A 15,883-nucleotide genomic window follows, 5' to 3' on the forward strand; every position below is an offset into this window, starting at 1 on the left:
AAGTCCCAAGAAGCTGCTTTTTAAATAATACATAGAATGAGGTAATAACAGCTTTCCACTCTAGATCTCAGCCTCCCCTTTAAGGGGGTCCTTGGAAGAAACTCCTCTCAAGGCTTAGTGGAAACATAAGCTGAGATTTGTTTTAACTCTCTCTGTTTCCCTTTTTTTTTTTTTTGGTTGCTAAGAAGCTCAGAGGTAAATTTGCAGTCCACATCCAACAATTCCGTGTATCAATTTTATGATTGGTCAGGCATTGTTATGCTAACCCTTTGTGCTGTCTTTATTTAATATTTATTCTACTGGATGGTATGCATTTCTGAAGCACTTAAAATCATTTGGGGGTTGAGGTTAGGACATAGTCATTTTTTCATCTTGGTAGTCAGGAGTATACATGTCCTTCTCTCATTAGAACCCAAATTAGATCACAAGGTTAGATCACGAGGAGGTCACAACAGCTCCCTTACACCTCACTGGCCCTGACTCCAAGGAGGAGAAGCCACCCCAGGACAGATCAGGTGAAGGTAGGTGGGCCCAAGGCCTTGTACATGATCAGTTTCTGTTCAGCCACCCCTGGGCAGCTGCTTGTGAGCAGCACTTTATGGAATAAAAGACAACATAAGGATGATCTCAGGCCACTAGGAATTCTAGAGGGCGAGACAGAGTGGGCATTAATGACTGTGGTCAGTAGTTAGAAGTGGAGTGGAGTATTATATGCCCCAGGAGCAAGGGGAGGAAGAGGGTTTTCTGACTATGGGATCTGAAAGAATGATAATTTTTTCTGGGTTTTCTGACAAGTGGTGGTCGGAAGGATAGTAGCATTCTAAGCAGCGGGAATACTTGAGCAGAGGCTTATAGGCAGATGTGGGAGAAGCTATGTAGATCAGTGTAACTAGACGCACAGACTAAACTCAAAGGCCTGCAGGGACGTACAGTTAACATGCATGTATAAGGGGTGTGTGTGTGTGTGTGTGTGGTAGGAAGTGCAGAGGGGCTTGTAGTGGAGCCAGGTACCACCCACTCCACCTAATAACACTGTCCTTTCAAACACTGTGGGGCATAACAACCAGCAAGACACACGTCTGATGGCTGTGTGATTCAGGCTCCAGGCTAGGGTCACAGGGCTTAGGCAGGAGATTCATAAGGAGAGATAAGATGGACCCAGGAAGGCAGGGGATGTTTAGGTTTTATCTTAGAAGCAGGAGGAGCCTTCAAAAGATTTAGGCAGGAGGGCAATATAGTTGTATTTTAGAAAGTAACAAAACAATGTTCTTAATATACATTCATGTGTTGAAAATGATATAAAAATATTAGCAGCAATTATTATCCCAGATATTAAGAATCTGGGTGTTTTTATTTTCCTTATACTTTTTTATCTTATGTTTATATTATTAGAAAAGGAGTAAGTAAAAGTTATAGCAAAATTAAGCATTTAAACTTTTTTTTAGAGAAATTTTATTTTTAAGATTTTTTTTAATGTGGACCGTTTAAATTTAAAGTCTTTATTACATTTGTTACAATATTGTTTCTGCTTTATGGTTTTTTTTTGTTTGTTTTTTTGTTTTGGCTCTGAGGCATGTGGGATCTTAGTTCTACAACCAGGGACTGAACCCACACCCCTACACTGGAAGGTGAAGTGGTAACCACTGGATCATCAGGGAAGTCCCTAAAATATTTTTATGGATGATAATCTGTGAGGGGTCACAAGGCTCTGAACACCAGGATATTGGTAGCAGAAGTAGAAAATAGTAGGTGGATGTGAGCCTTTTTTGAAGTGGGAGTTAGCCTAGCTGAGAGAGAGAAAGAGTATGAGTGGACAGGGGCTGGAGCAGACAGGATCAGCCTTTCCTTTGTGAAAAAGCAGCCTCTGGAGAGTCCAGGTGCCCCCCTGGCCCTCTGGTGCCCCTGCTTCCCCGGGACTTTAATGAGAATTACTGGGGTTAGGGATTGTGGTGCCTCTTAGCGGGCCCAGAGAGCCGCTTCCTCCCAAAGGCCTTAAAAGCCCCAGTGGGACTTGGTTACCAGGTCTCAGAGAAGAAGCCTGGGCAGTGATGAGATGATGTCTCAGCTAAATGAATAGACTGAGATGTTCCAGGGAACATACTCATGCATTCCGGGCATCTGAGACTAAAAATCATGTACTAATATGCATTTGCATTTCCTGCATCTCTGCCCCCACTGGTTTTTGCTCTCCTCCTGTAGATAAACAGATTTTATTGTTTTCAAGTGGAGATCCCAAGGCCTTCTTAATGACAGGTGGAGTTTTACCTCTAGGAGTCCACATGAATGATAAAGCAATGATATGTGGCCATGACCTTGTGTTGAGGCCTGGCTTCACCACTGGCTGGGGGATGGAGTTTCAGTTTATTTTTGTGTTAAATAGAATAATAATGTCATTCCTTATGTTGTAAGGTTGCTTGAGCTTTATAGTGTGTGTGTTCAGTTGCTCAGTCGTGTCTGACTCTTTGTGACCCCATGGACTGTAGCCTGCCAGGCTCCTCTGTCCATGGGATTTTTCTGGCAAGAATACTGGAGTGGGTTGCCATTTTCTATTCCATGAGATCTTCCTGACCCAGGAATTGAACCCACGTCTCCTGCATTGCAGGCGGATTCTTTACTGCTGAGCCACCAGGGAAGCCCTTGAGCTTTACAGTAGATGATGTGAAAATACTGCATAAAGAGCCATATATAAGCATGTGTTTGTGTGTATGTGTGTGTAGTTACTGTTATGAATATTACTGTTTCTTCTCCGAATATAGTTGTTTTTACAAAGAGTACATGCCCCTAAACGTGCCTAGTCATGACCTAAAGTTTCATCTTGGCTCCATCTCTGAAGTAAAACACCTGAGGGGCTGAGGCTGAGCAGGTTCACGTGGCTGTTATGATACAGGCCGTGACATACATGTTCAAAGGAGAGCCCTGGAGATAATAGGCCAAAAGGGGCCCGCCAGGATTATGCGGATATATATTTATGTTATGGGTAAACATCTCAAAGGTGGCTGTAACTAGTAGGAGAGTATAATCTATAAATTCACAGTCATGCTTCTATTCAGAAAGGAAATTATTTGCTATTTGATTATGCCCTTTGCAAGCATATTAAGGAATGGCTAATCTTGGCTGCCTAGTGTGAAATGGAAAACTCTGACCATAAAACATACTTATGAAAATGTGAACAATGTTACTCACCAATGGCTATATTCAAGACAAGATGTCAGCTTAATTAGCTTGAAGGAGTGACATATAAACAAAGCCAAATGCATGAGATGGGTGATTCTTCTTCTTTGCTATGGCCGTTACTTGATATAGAGGTGGTAACCATGCACATACTGTGTCAACTGTTCTCCAAGTGTGTCCTGGTCAAGCAGCATCACTGGGAACTCATTTTGTTGTTGTTGTTTAGTCCCTAAGTTGTGTCCGACTCTTTGCGGCAACCCCAGGGACTGTAGCCTGCCAGGCTCCTCTGTCCATGGGATTTCCCAGGCAAGAATACTGAACTGGGTTGCCATTTCCTTCTCCGGGAAATCTTCTGACCCAGGAATCGAACCTGCCTCTCCTGCTTGGCAGGTGGATTCTTTACTGCTCACCCACCTGGGCAGCCCTTTGAGAACTAATTAGAAATGCACTATCTCAAGCCCCGCCCCTGTCCTGCTGAATCAGAAACTCGGAGGCTGGGGGCAGCCATGCCTTGTAACAAGCTCTCCAGGGGACTCTGATGTTGGCTAAAGTTTGTGTGATTCCTGTACAGGTACCAGCCCCCAAACAGTTGGCATTAATTATCTTTGTGGTTTCTTGTGTTTCCTTAAAATGCCTTATTCTTCACATCAAAATAACTGAGGTTTTCCACGTTGGTTAAACTTCTACCACTAAGGATATCACCTAGACTAGAACTTTATTCCCAGACTTACACCAAAGACCTAGGAGGGCCGTGGTGCGAAGATAGAGGGCACTTGTCAATTGCAGTGTGCGGCCAGGCCCCTGCAGCATGTAAGTGCCTTGAGACCTCAGAAGTAAAAGCACCGATATGCCTCATGCGAAGGTCTCTTGGTATCCAGTTATGAAAAGAAATGTAGAGATGGGGAGGGTGTGTGCAGGATGGCTCTTAAAGCCAGTGATTTAATGGAAACAGAAAGTGTTGATAGATTAGTGATTTTCCAGGGCCTGGAGAAAAGGATGGTAGGAGGTTTCTTTTGGAGGGTGATGAAAATATTCTAGAATTAGATAGTAATTCTAATGATTGCATAATATTGTGACCTTGCTAAAACACTACTGAATTATATACTTTTAAATGGTTAAAATTTGAATTTTGTTACGTGAATTTTATTTCCAAATATGTTTTAAAAACTGGTGGTGTGAGTGGAGAAGTAAGGATCCTTCTTTTTTATTTTCCCTTCTCCCACATCCAGCTGCAGTTTGAGGCGGGGCTCGTAGTAGATGTTCAAAGAACTCTCTGTTAGTTGACTGACTGCTCTGACCCCTAAGAGAGGGGTTCAGGTGAGCAGGCAGCAGGGGATTAATGTGGTTGGGCTGTGGTCCCTGAGGCAAGTGTACCCTTTCTTGGAGTAAATCCTCACCTCTAGTTCCAGAGATTCCACTGCGATCATGGGAGGGTGGGGGTGGGGTGGGGGGAGTGAACAAAAGTTAAAGAAAAATGACATTGCTTTGAGAGCCAAGTTGTTTCCGGTTCCCTGTGGGGAGCACAAATCTGTTTATGCCGTCAGAGACAGGGCTTGGGAGGCCAGCTGCTGCGCCGCATTGACATGGAGAAGGCGCCTGTCCTGGGTTGAGTCCTGCCAGCCGCAGACAGCCCCAGGGAACTTGGCGGGATGAGCTCAGGGGCCTGGGTGGAGCGAACATCGCGGACAAGGACCAGGCCCCTCTGCTCGCAGATATAATCAGCTTTGATGGTCAGAGGCCGAGGCGTTTTTCCAATTAGGGCTGTTAGAGGATTCTGGCAGGGGCAGCAGTGGGCTTAATTGAACAGACCCGCACTCATTGAATTAGCCAGTGGAGGGGGGATGAAAAGGGCGCTGATGTGAGTGATGCTGGAGCAAGGATGGAGAAGGGGCGATGGGGGCCGGAAGTGGGGAGGTCGGCAGGGACCCACAGTGAGGCCTGGCCATGCGGTCAAGGGGCTGCCTTTCAATGTGTCCTCGTTTGGCGAGAAAGCTGTGCAAACAGCCGTGCGGGTGGGACACAGAGCCACCTCTGGTACAGATAGGGCTGCCTGGGGTGGGGGTGCACACGCTCCTTTTACAGAGGAGGAAATTGTTTCCTAGAGAAGTTTAGGAAGTTGCCTGAGAGACCATGTAGTTCATAGAGGCAGTGAAGGGTTGCAGTCCAGGCCTCCCTATTTCTATCTTTCCTATTCCCCAATGTTCCATTGAAATAATAGAGGAAAAGGGAAGAGATAATCCTAATTTATTTGTTTTTTAGTCGCCCAGTCTTGTCCGACTCTTTGTGACCCCGTGGACTGCAGCGCACCAGGCTTCCCTGCACTTCACCATCTCCCGGAGCTTGCTCAAACTCATGTCCATTGAGTCGGTGATGCCACCCAATCATCTCGCCCTCTGTCATCCCCTTCTACTCCTGCCTTCAATCTTTCCCAGCATCAGGGTCTTTTCTAATGATTTGGCTCTTCACATCAGGTGGCCAAAGTATTGGAGCTTCAGCATCAGTCCTTCCAATTAATATTCAGGATTGATTTCCATCAGGATTGACTGGTTTGATCTCCTTGCAGTCCAAGGACTCTCAAGAGTCTTCTCCACAGTTCAAACATCAGTTTGAACACCACAGTTCAAAAACATCAGTTCTTCAGCTCTCAGACTTCTTTATGGTCCAACTCTCACATCCATACATGATTACTGAAAAAACCATAGCTTTGACTAGACAGAACTTTGTTGGCAAAGTAATGTCTCTGCTTTTTAATATGCTGTCTAGGTTGATCATAGCTTTTCTTCCAAGGAGCAAACGTCTTTTAATTTCATGGCTGCAGTCACCATCACCATCTGCAGTGATTTTGGAGCCCAAGAAAATAAAGTCTGTCATTGTTTCCATTGTCTCTCCATCTATTTGCTTTGAAGTGATGGGACCAGATGCGATGATCTTTGTGTTTTGAATGTTGAGTTTTAAGTCAGCGTTTTCATTCTCCTCTTTCACCTTCATCAAGAAGCTCTTTAGTTCTTCTTCACTTTTTGCCATAAGAGTGGTGTCATCTGCATATCTGAGGTTATTGATATTTCTCCTGGCAATCTTGATTCCAGCTTATGCTTCATCCAGCCTGCCATTTCACATGATGTACTCTGCATATAAGTTAAATAAGCAGGGTGACAATATACAGCCTTGACGTACTCCTTTCCCAATTTGGAATCAGTCCATTGTGCCATGTCTGGTGCTGTTGCTTCTGACCTGCATACAGATTTCTCAGGAGGCAGATAAGGTGGTCTGGTATTCCCATCTCTTTATGAATTTTCCACAGTTTGTTGTGATCCACACAGTCAAAGGCTTTGGCATAGTCAATGAAGCAGAAGGAGATGTTTTTCTGGAATTCTCTTGCTTTTTCTATGATCCAATGGATTTTGGCAATTTGATCTCTGATTCCTTTGCCTTTTCTAAATCCAGCTTGAACGTCTGTAAGTTCTTGGTTCACATACTGTTGAAGCCTTGCTTGGAGAGTTTTGAGCATTACTTTGCTAGCATGTGAAATGAGCCCAGTTGTCAGTAGTTTGAACATTCTTTGGCATTGCTTTTCTTTGGGATTGGAAAGAAAACTGACCTTTTCCAGTTCTGTCACTACTGCTGAAGTTTCTAAATTTGCTGGCATATGGAGTGCAGCACTTTAACAGCGTCATCTTCTAGGATTTGAAAAAGTTCAGTTGGAATTCCATCACCTCTACTAGTTTTGTTCATAGTGATGCTTCCTAAGGCCCACCTGACTTTGCTCCAAGGTGTCTATCCTATTTTATAGATGAGAAAAACAGGGCACAGAAAGGTTTTAAAATTTTCCCAAGTTCACATAGATATTAAGTGTTAATATTAAGTAGCAAATCTAGAGTCTGATCCTAAATCCATATGCGCCTTCAACCATGGTGAGGGACTGTTATGTGCCTTGCATTTTTAAAATACTTTCCAAATTTTCTACAATAAGCATATGAAAAAACCTAATTGTACTTTCTGATGGGCTAGGCTTGGTGGCTGCAAAGAACATCTCCCTGATTATATTTCCTGACTTTGCAATTTGCTCAAACATTGGCCATTTTTACCCTCAAGGCCACATTTAGAATGAAAGTCCCTAAAGAGAGATGTGCAAGTGAGCTTCCCACCTCCTCTGGGCTCACTAAGGCCTGTCCGTCTATGGAGGAGCCAGAGGTTGGCTCTGGTCTGGAGTGACCAGGTTGCAGGATTCCTGGAAGGCTGGGCAGATTTCCCAGGCTTCCCAGGTGGCTCAGTGAACCTGCCTGTAATGCAGGAGATGCCAGAGTTATGGGTTCGATTCCTGGGTCGGGAAGATCCCCTGGAGGAGGGCACAGCAATCCACTGCAGTATTCTTGCCTGGAGAGTCCCATGCACAGAGGAGCCTGGTGGGCTACAGGTCATAGGTCTGAAAGGTTGGACACCACTGAAGTGACGGCACAGCACACAGCACCGCTCTATACCCACCAGAACCCTGGGCCTTCCAGAACCTTCTGTTCTCTCCAAAAGCGACCTGGCCACAGCTACACTTACATGTCCCTGTCCTCCCCTCGGGTCATGCGTCCTCTTTGAGAGCAGTGGTGGAGGAGTAAGTGTGAGATCCAAGCCTCACTGCCAAGTTCACAGCCCAGCTCTCTTCCCAGTGGAGTGATCTGGGCGAAAAGTTACTTTAATCCTTCTGAAATGCTTGTGTGGAAATAAAGACAAATGTGCATCACAGGATTTGTTGTGAGGATGAACTAAATCTGCAGTTACCGCAGTGCCCGGCACATCAAAGCCATCCCTCTGCTGTAACCGTCTGCATAGTCTGTGTCCAGCATTGCCCCCAAATACCTGCATACCCAAACCCAAGAAAACATGATGTGGCATCGTCTCTTGAAGGACTTATCATCTTGTGAAGGCAAAAAAACCCTCCACATATGAAACACAAAATTAGAAAGAAAAATAGGTTATATGCAGACAATTCTTGTTATGTGCAGAGAAAGAAAAAAAGATACTGCAATGCTTTGATGTAGAAGATAGCCCAGAATTGAGACACTCACAGGGTATAGGGACTCAATGCTGGGGCTTTAGGGCATCCCTTCTGGTCTCCTTTCCTTGTGATTATTTTATTTCACTGACGTAAGTGACTTGAATCCTCCCATCCCTGTCCCTTCAATTCTGCCCAGCAAACTGGACTCTTCTGTTGCTTGGCTACCAGGCAGGTGGTCCCAAATGTGGGGAAATAAAAAGCTGCCCAACCTTAGAAATTGGCCACGGACGTCACTGCAGGAGGACAAATAAATATAGAACATGAAGGGGTTATTCATTTAGAGCCCTGTTCCTTCAACATTGCCCTGCTGTGATTCACCAGATCAATTCAAGATGCCATAATTTGGTGTGTCAGGGAGGCTGGGAAGAGAATAGATCCAACCCCTCCTGCCTCCCCCCACCCCCAGCCACATCCCCTCCCCCCCACCCCCTCAGCCCTCACCCCTGCCTCGGATGAGATTCGCTCCTCCCTTGCCTTGGGATATAAGTTACTACAGCTTGTTTCAAGAAAACCAATTAAGAAACCATAAATTGTGGTTGACTCGGAAGGTCACTGCACAGGCTATAAATACAGGCGTTTCTAACCTGTGAGTGCAAGCCAGTCCGAAGCCCATTCTCTCCTCCACACCCACGTCTTCCAGCTGAAGCTTGCCTCTGATGAACCGAGAGCATGTCCAGGATCAGAAAGGCACCCCTGGGGTTTTCATTCTGCAGCCTGCCTGCTAGAGCGGACCTGAGCTCTGGAGGGACTGTAGGTCTCAGGCACCTTAGCCAGACTCCCAGTTTTGTTTTTCTTCTTAACAATCATTTCTTCACAGGGCATAAAACGTATATAAGCTCAAGGTAGAAACTTGGAAAATACTGAAAAGCACAATGGGGAGATAAGAACCCATAGTTTCACCCCTTAAAACAAATCTAACATTTTAGGATATATTATGCCATGCTTTTTCCCCCTTGGCTATATATATATAACAAATAAGGAGATATATGTGTATGTATCTCCATATTTGTTTTTCCTCACAAAAATGTGTTTAAAGAGTGTCATTTAATGATACTGTTTTGGAGCCTGCATGCTCAGCAATATTTATATTAATGGTATTTTTCCATGCGAGTGTGCTCAGTCGATTCAGTCGTGTCCCACTCTTTCTGACCCTATGGACTATAACCCTCCAGGCGCCTCAGTCCATGGGATCCTCCAGGTTGCCATGCCCTCCTCCAGGGGATCTTCCCAACCCAGGGATTGAACCTGCATTTCCTGCATTGCAGATGGATTCTTTCCTGCTAAGCTACTATTCTGTGTGTGTGACTCTTTGAGTCTCCATGGACTGTAGCCTGCCAGGCTCCTCTGTCCTGTCCTTGGAATTTCCAAGGCAAGAATACTGGAGTGGGTTGCCATTTCCTACTCCAGGGGATCTTCCTGACCCAGGGCTAGAACCCATGTCTGTTGTGTCTCTTGAATTGTCAGGTGGATTCTTTACCACTGCACCACCTGGGAAGCCCTGGTATTCTCTGTACCAGAATGTATTTAACTTCCTCCTGCTGTTAAGCGTTTAGATTGCTTCCAGATCATCCCTCATATATAATGCTGCCGGTAACATCATTGACTTAAAGTTTGCATAGAGCCTTAATGACTTCTTTTGGGTAAATATGGAAAGTGAAATTACTTGACCTGTAATTTTTAAGACTGGTACATGTTACCAAGTTGCCTTCTGGAAAAAGACTGAACCTGTTTCCACTTCACCCACATATGCTTGTGTCCACTTCCCCATACCCTTGCCCCTTACCCTGACTATTGATAGATATCTTTTTAAATCTTGACCACTTTGTATGGTTGAAAAAAGATGTCATGTGGTTTTAATCTAAAAGCCAATTAGCACCTACTAACACCTCACAGATGCTCCCAGAACCACCAGGAACTTAGCCTGGAGTGGATGCTTCTTCCCCCCCCACTTTGGGGAGGCCTTCAGAGGTCCTCACTCTCAGAAGAGTGGCAGTGACAGCACCCGGGTCCCAGATTCCCCCTGGGCAGATCTCGAGCAGGGTGGCTGAAGAGTCCCAGTCCTGATCATCTCAAAGAAAAACGATGCTCCAGTGCCAGCCATCCACCTGTGCTGCAGGCCTGAGAGTCACAGACACAGTGAAGCACAGATCTGAATGGGAACGTACGAGGCTGTGGGCTCAGGCCCAGGGTCGGCTCCTTTGTTTCCCAGAAGAGCCTTCAGCTCGGCAGCCAAGATGGGTCTTGGGGCTCAGTCTCATCAGCCACATGTGTGTGCAGCATGTAACCATCTGCTAAGCCCTTTGACATATTGATAACTGTGTCATTTAATCCTCAAGACAAGCCATGAAGGAAGATACAAAAATTATCCCATTTACAAATGAAAACATCAAGGTTCAGGGACGTCCCTGGTGGTCCAGAATCTACCTTCCGATGCAGGGCACTCAGGTTCAATCTCTGGTCAGGGAACTAAGATCCCACATGCCATGGAGCAACTAAGCCCACGTGCCGCAGCTAAGACCCAATGCAGCTGAAAATAATTACATAGTTTTCTTTTTTTTTTCAAAAAAAGAAAATATTAAGGTTCAGAAAGATTGAGCAAATTTTCTGGGGTCAAAAGGAGAACTAGGATTTAAATTTAGACTTTAAAGTACTAAACATTTCCAGTGTGACCTATAACATATCTGGCCCCTGACATTTCTCAGCTCAGCATCACTGCCCTTATTCTTATGTGTTTGTATTTCAGTACCCAGGAACTCTTTCTCGAAGGTCTGGCTGGGAAAGCAGGGTGCCTGAGCTGTTACTGGCAACCCCCTCCCGTGCCAGCTCAACTTGCACCCCAGCCACGTCAGGCCTGCTGCCAGGAAAAGAGAGAGAGGCCTCCGTAACCATCGGGACTGTGAGAGGATGAATTAGATAAAGTCCATTAGGCGAACCTTGACATCCTTTGACTTACAAAGCAATATTATTAATAATGTTTGAAATGAGATTATCTCAGAAACATTAAGTACTCATGGAACAAGTGGTATCAAACCCAAAGCAGAGTCTTCCAGTTCCTAAGCAATCGCTTTAGCCCAAGGCTCCTCTTAATTTGTAGTAAATGCAGTAAGCTATTTAGCTGTGTGATTAGGTCTTTGAGCCAGGAGAACTCATAAACATATCTATTCTTGAAACTTGCTTGATCTAAGATGAATATAAATGACAGCTCAAGGTATCTGCATGCATGTATACGTTTATTCATTCATTCAGTTGGTGTTTATTGAGCCCTTGCCATGTGCCAGTCCCTAACCAGGCATGAGGGATTCAGAAATGATCAGGCACAGCCCTTATACCAAAGGCTCCCTCCCCCACATTCTTGTGCAGTTAAATGTATCTGTAATCAAATGACTCCATAACCCCGAGAGCAGGGCTAATAGAAGATGCACAGCACCTGCTGCAAGCCTGGAACTCAGGAAACACTTCACAGAGGAGCTTTGCACGCAGAGTGGGGTGAGGGTGATAGTGGGGGCTAGATGCCCACTCTGTAGCTCCCCCAAAGTGCCAGGCTGTAGCCTGAGGGAGCTGGAAATGGAAGCAGGGGAGGGACCTGATCAGATGGCTTTTAGGGAACTCAGTCTGGTGGTAGAGTGGAAAGGGGACTGGGAGGAGAAGAACTGGGGACAGGAGCCCAGCAATGCCGGGCCCAGGTGAGAGACATGGGCAGCAGTGGCCAGGCTGAGATCAGCAGCGCCCAAACCCACCTCCCCGTGGAAAGTCTTTGTAGCTGCATTTAACCATGCACCTGAGGAGTTCTGAGTCCTTTGGTCTGGATGGAATCTGGGGACCTGGGTGGGACCAAACTCTCCAGGTGACGCTAGTGCCACCTTGGGAACTACTGGCCTGTGTGTCCTCCAGCTCAGAGATTCCAGGAGACAAGTTAACATGCAGGCTCTGTAAGCTGTAAAATGCCATGCAAACGTGAGCAATACATTGCTCAGGATTTTCTGTGTAAAAGTAATTTTACCAAATACCACCATTTCACTTCTCTTAGTGTGTAATCAGGGGCAGGCTTGATTTTCAGTCTCTGGCACTGCATCTGTTTCTCTGGTCCTCCAGCCTGTAACAGTCCAGGCAAAAAAAGAATTCTTCTCCACCCAAGAGATACAAAAAGGGAAGCACTTTGACAGTGAATAATCCTCTCTCTTTCCCACCACCAACTCACCTGTTCATGTATTTGGGAAATTCAAATGATATTCCTCTGCTTTTAAACAAGACTATTATTGTACTCTCAGACTGCTCTTGTTAACCATTCAGAGTCCATTTACCTCCTCCCCAGGGACTTCCTTGACCTAAGCCTCACAGGGAAAGCCTGCTCTGGCCAAGACCTGCTCTTCCACTGACCCTATTACTATCTTGTACTTGCCAAAGCTCACAAGCTCTCTAATGGGCTGAGTCCAGATAAACTTGGTGTGGTATGTGAGGTCCTTTCTCCTACCACTGGCATGTGTTTGAATGGGTAAATTTAAACTTCTGAACCTCAATTCCACCACCTCTAGAATGGGGGAAATAAGACTTGTATCCCAGGGATCATATAAGTATGGAATAAAGTGATGCATGTCATGTGCAGGAATACGGAATTAGAGTTGCAGCTTTTGGGAAGAGAGATGTCACAATAAATGAAAAGGCTCAAAAAGTCTGCAGACAAAGCAGTCTGGCTCTGCCAGTGCTTTCCCAGCAAGGCCTGACACTTCAGCCTGACAGCATGGCCTCCTTGTGGACACTTATGTCACCAAAACCCCCTCTATGAGCCCAAAGATGGCTCTGGTCAGTCATCAGATCAATTTAAAATATGTGAAAACTTCCAGTTACTTCATCTCAAAAATCTTCCAATGCATTCCTGGGAGAGGAGATCAGATTCTTCTCTCTCCTCTTCTTCTACCACCCTTTTTTTTTTTCCCTCCTCCTTTTTCTCATTTTAAGACATTATTAAGTCTTGAATTGACCAGGCAGCTGGGAGGAAGTTTGCCTTGAGTTGTCCTTTACAAAAGAAGGACAACGAGTATCCTGGACGAGACCTGCATGGACTAAAAATTTAATATTTGCAGAGTGATTTAAATTTACAAAGTGCTGTCACATTATCGTAGTTGGTCCACACAGCTGCCCTAGGAGGAAGGTAAAGTCATTCAGTAACAAAAATGTATCACTACCCTCATTCTGCAAGATGACAACATGGACTTGAAAACAATTAAGAGCCCTGTCCAGGGTCACACAACTGATAAATGGCACATACCGGATTTAAACCCAAGGTATCTGCTAGCAGAATTCACAAGTAGACCAAAGTGGCTTGAACTGAAGACTCATATTTTAGATGATGGGAAATAGTGGTGAAAAGGAGGACTAGAACTATATTCTAGAGGGCCGGACAGGCAGGTTGGGTTTATGTAGCAGGCAATGGTGAGTCTCAGAATTCTTTAGAGGAGAGAAGAGACATGACCAAAGAATGCTTTAGGAAAGTGAATGTAGCAGCACACAAAAATTGATGGAAAGAAGAGATTGGTAGGAAAGGGACGAGCTATTTGATTTCTTTCTTAAAAAAAAAAATTTGAAGTATAGTTGATTTGGGCTTTCCTGGTGGATAGTAAAGAATCTACCTGCAATGGGGGAGACCTGGGTTCAATTCCTGGGTCAGGAAGGTCCGCTGGAGAAGGGAATGGCTACCCACTCCAGTATTCTTGCCTGGAGAATTCCACAGACAGAGGAGCCTGTAGGGCTACAGTCCCATGGGGTTGCAGAGTCGGACACGACTGAGCAACTAACACACATACACATAGTTGATTTATAATATGTTAGTTTCTGCTGCACAGAAAAATGACTCAGTTATACATTGATATATATGTATATTCTTTTTTCATTATGGTTTATCACAGGATATTGAATACAGTTCCCTGTACTGTATATCCAGCAGGGAACTACTATTGTTGTTTATCCATCCTACATATGAGTTTGCATTTGCTAGTCCCTAACTGCTAATCCTTCTTCCTATCTTCCCTCCCCGTTGGCTACCACAAGTCTGTTCTCTAAGTCTGTGAGCCTGTTTATGCTTTGTAGATATATTAATTTGTGTCATATTTTAGATTCCACATGTAAGTGATATCATATGGTATTTGTCTTTCTCTTTCTGACTTGACTTTACTTACTGTGATAATCTCTAGGTCTATCCATGTTGCTGCAAATGGGGACAAACTATTTGAAATGTGACTCTGAACTCAGATTGGGGTAGTTGACATAGAAAGAAAGAGACAGATTAAATACAAGAGACAGTTAAAGGATATCAGAAATAATACCAAGGCTCCAAGCTTTGGGGTAGAACAAGTACTGTGAATAATGATAAATATAAATGATAAAAATGATAAAAATAAAGTAGGAAGTATTATTAATAACAGCTTACTTTTTTTTTTTTGAGAAGCTGGAATCTACTAGCCACTGAAAAATTAAGAGTTTTTTTGTGAATTTTTTCATTAAGTCCTCCTACTGGCCCTGTAACATAGTTAAAATTATCATCCCCATTTTAGAGATGGAAAAACTGAAGCCCAAAGTGATTATGTGATTTGCCCAAGATTACAAAGCTAATAAGCTATGGACCAATATTTCAACCCAAGTTTAGCTCAGTCTCTAGAATCCACATTCCTAACCCAGCATTGAACAGCACTTTCAACCCACCTGCAGATATAAATTGGGATACAAGGACAGTTGGTTAGGTGAGCAGGCACACCTGGCCACTCTATCTGCTGTCACCATGAAGAGAGCAGGTTTACCCTTCTGCTGATCAGACCGTCATCCCTCAAGGAGATTGGGTTTTCTGTTTAAGATGATTATTATAGTAAAGGTCTAGGCAGGGTGGGTGGGAGGTGGAGAAGGCAACTCTAGTTCAGATCCTGGACAGACTTGGGGAGGTGGTGGCCTTTGGAACATTACAGAATAAGGAAAGGATGCAACTAGAGATGATCATACTAAGTGAGATAAGTCAGACAGAGAAAGAATGATATCATATCACCATATGATATCATTTATATGTGGAATTTAAAATATGACACCAACTACAAAACAGAACTCATAGACTTAAGAGAACAAATTTGTGGTTGCCAAGGGGTGATGGGAGGGAGAGGAATGGACTGGGAGTTTGGGGTTGGTACTTGCAAACTATCACATTTAGAATGGATGAACAACCAGGTCTTACTTACTGTATAGCACAGGAAACTATATTCAGCATCCTGTGGTAAACCATAATGAAAAATAATATAAAAAGAGAATTTATTTATGTGTATAACTGAGTCACTGCACTGTACAGCAGACCTGGGCACACGTTATAAATCAACTATATTTCAATTGGAAAAAAAAAAAGAATAAAGAGAGAGATCAGTGGGAGAAACTTGTAGGATAGAGGAGGAAAATACTCGAAAGCCCAAAACATTCTGATAAGTAAAGGACTTTGTATGGGCAGCCAGGCAGGGAGAAAAGAGCAAAAACAAAAGGAGATGAATTTATTTCCACCAGTTATTTTGTCTGGGTTTCTCTGGCAATATTTCTTTTTAGGCTGTTGCATTCAAAGTCTAACAACATTAGCAAAGCTTCCCTAATCCCCAGCTCACAGTTATCCATCCTCGATATCTTTGTCCCAGACAGAGGATT

At 44.2% G+C, this 15,883-nt stretch overlaps 1 protein-coding gene across 3 annotated transcripts in view; it reads left to right on the plus strand.

The window, feature by feature from the left end:
- The window catches only part of FAM163A (family with sequence similarity 163 member A), a 94,065-nt gene that overhangs the window by 33,453 nt on the left and 44,729 nt on the right, over window positions 1-15,883 (plus strand). The window lies entirely within an intron of this gene.

Source organism: Cervus elaphus, chromosome 14 (genome assembly GCF_910594005.1).
Source record: "Cervus elaphus chromosome 14, mCerEla1.1, whole genome shotgun sequence".
NCBI classification, from domain to species: domain Eukaryota; kingdom Metazoa; phylum Chordata; class Mammalia; order Artiodactyla; family Cervidae; genus Cervus; species Cervus elaphus.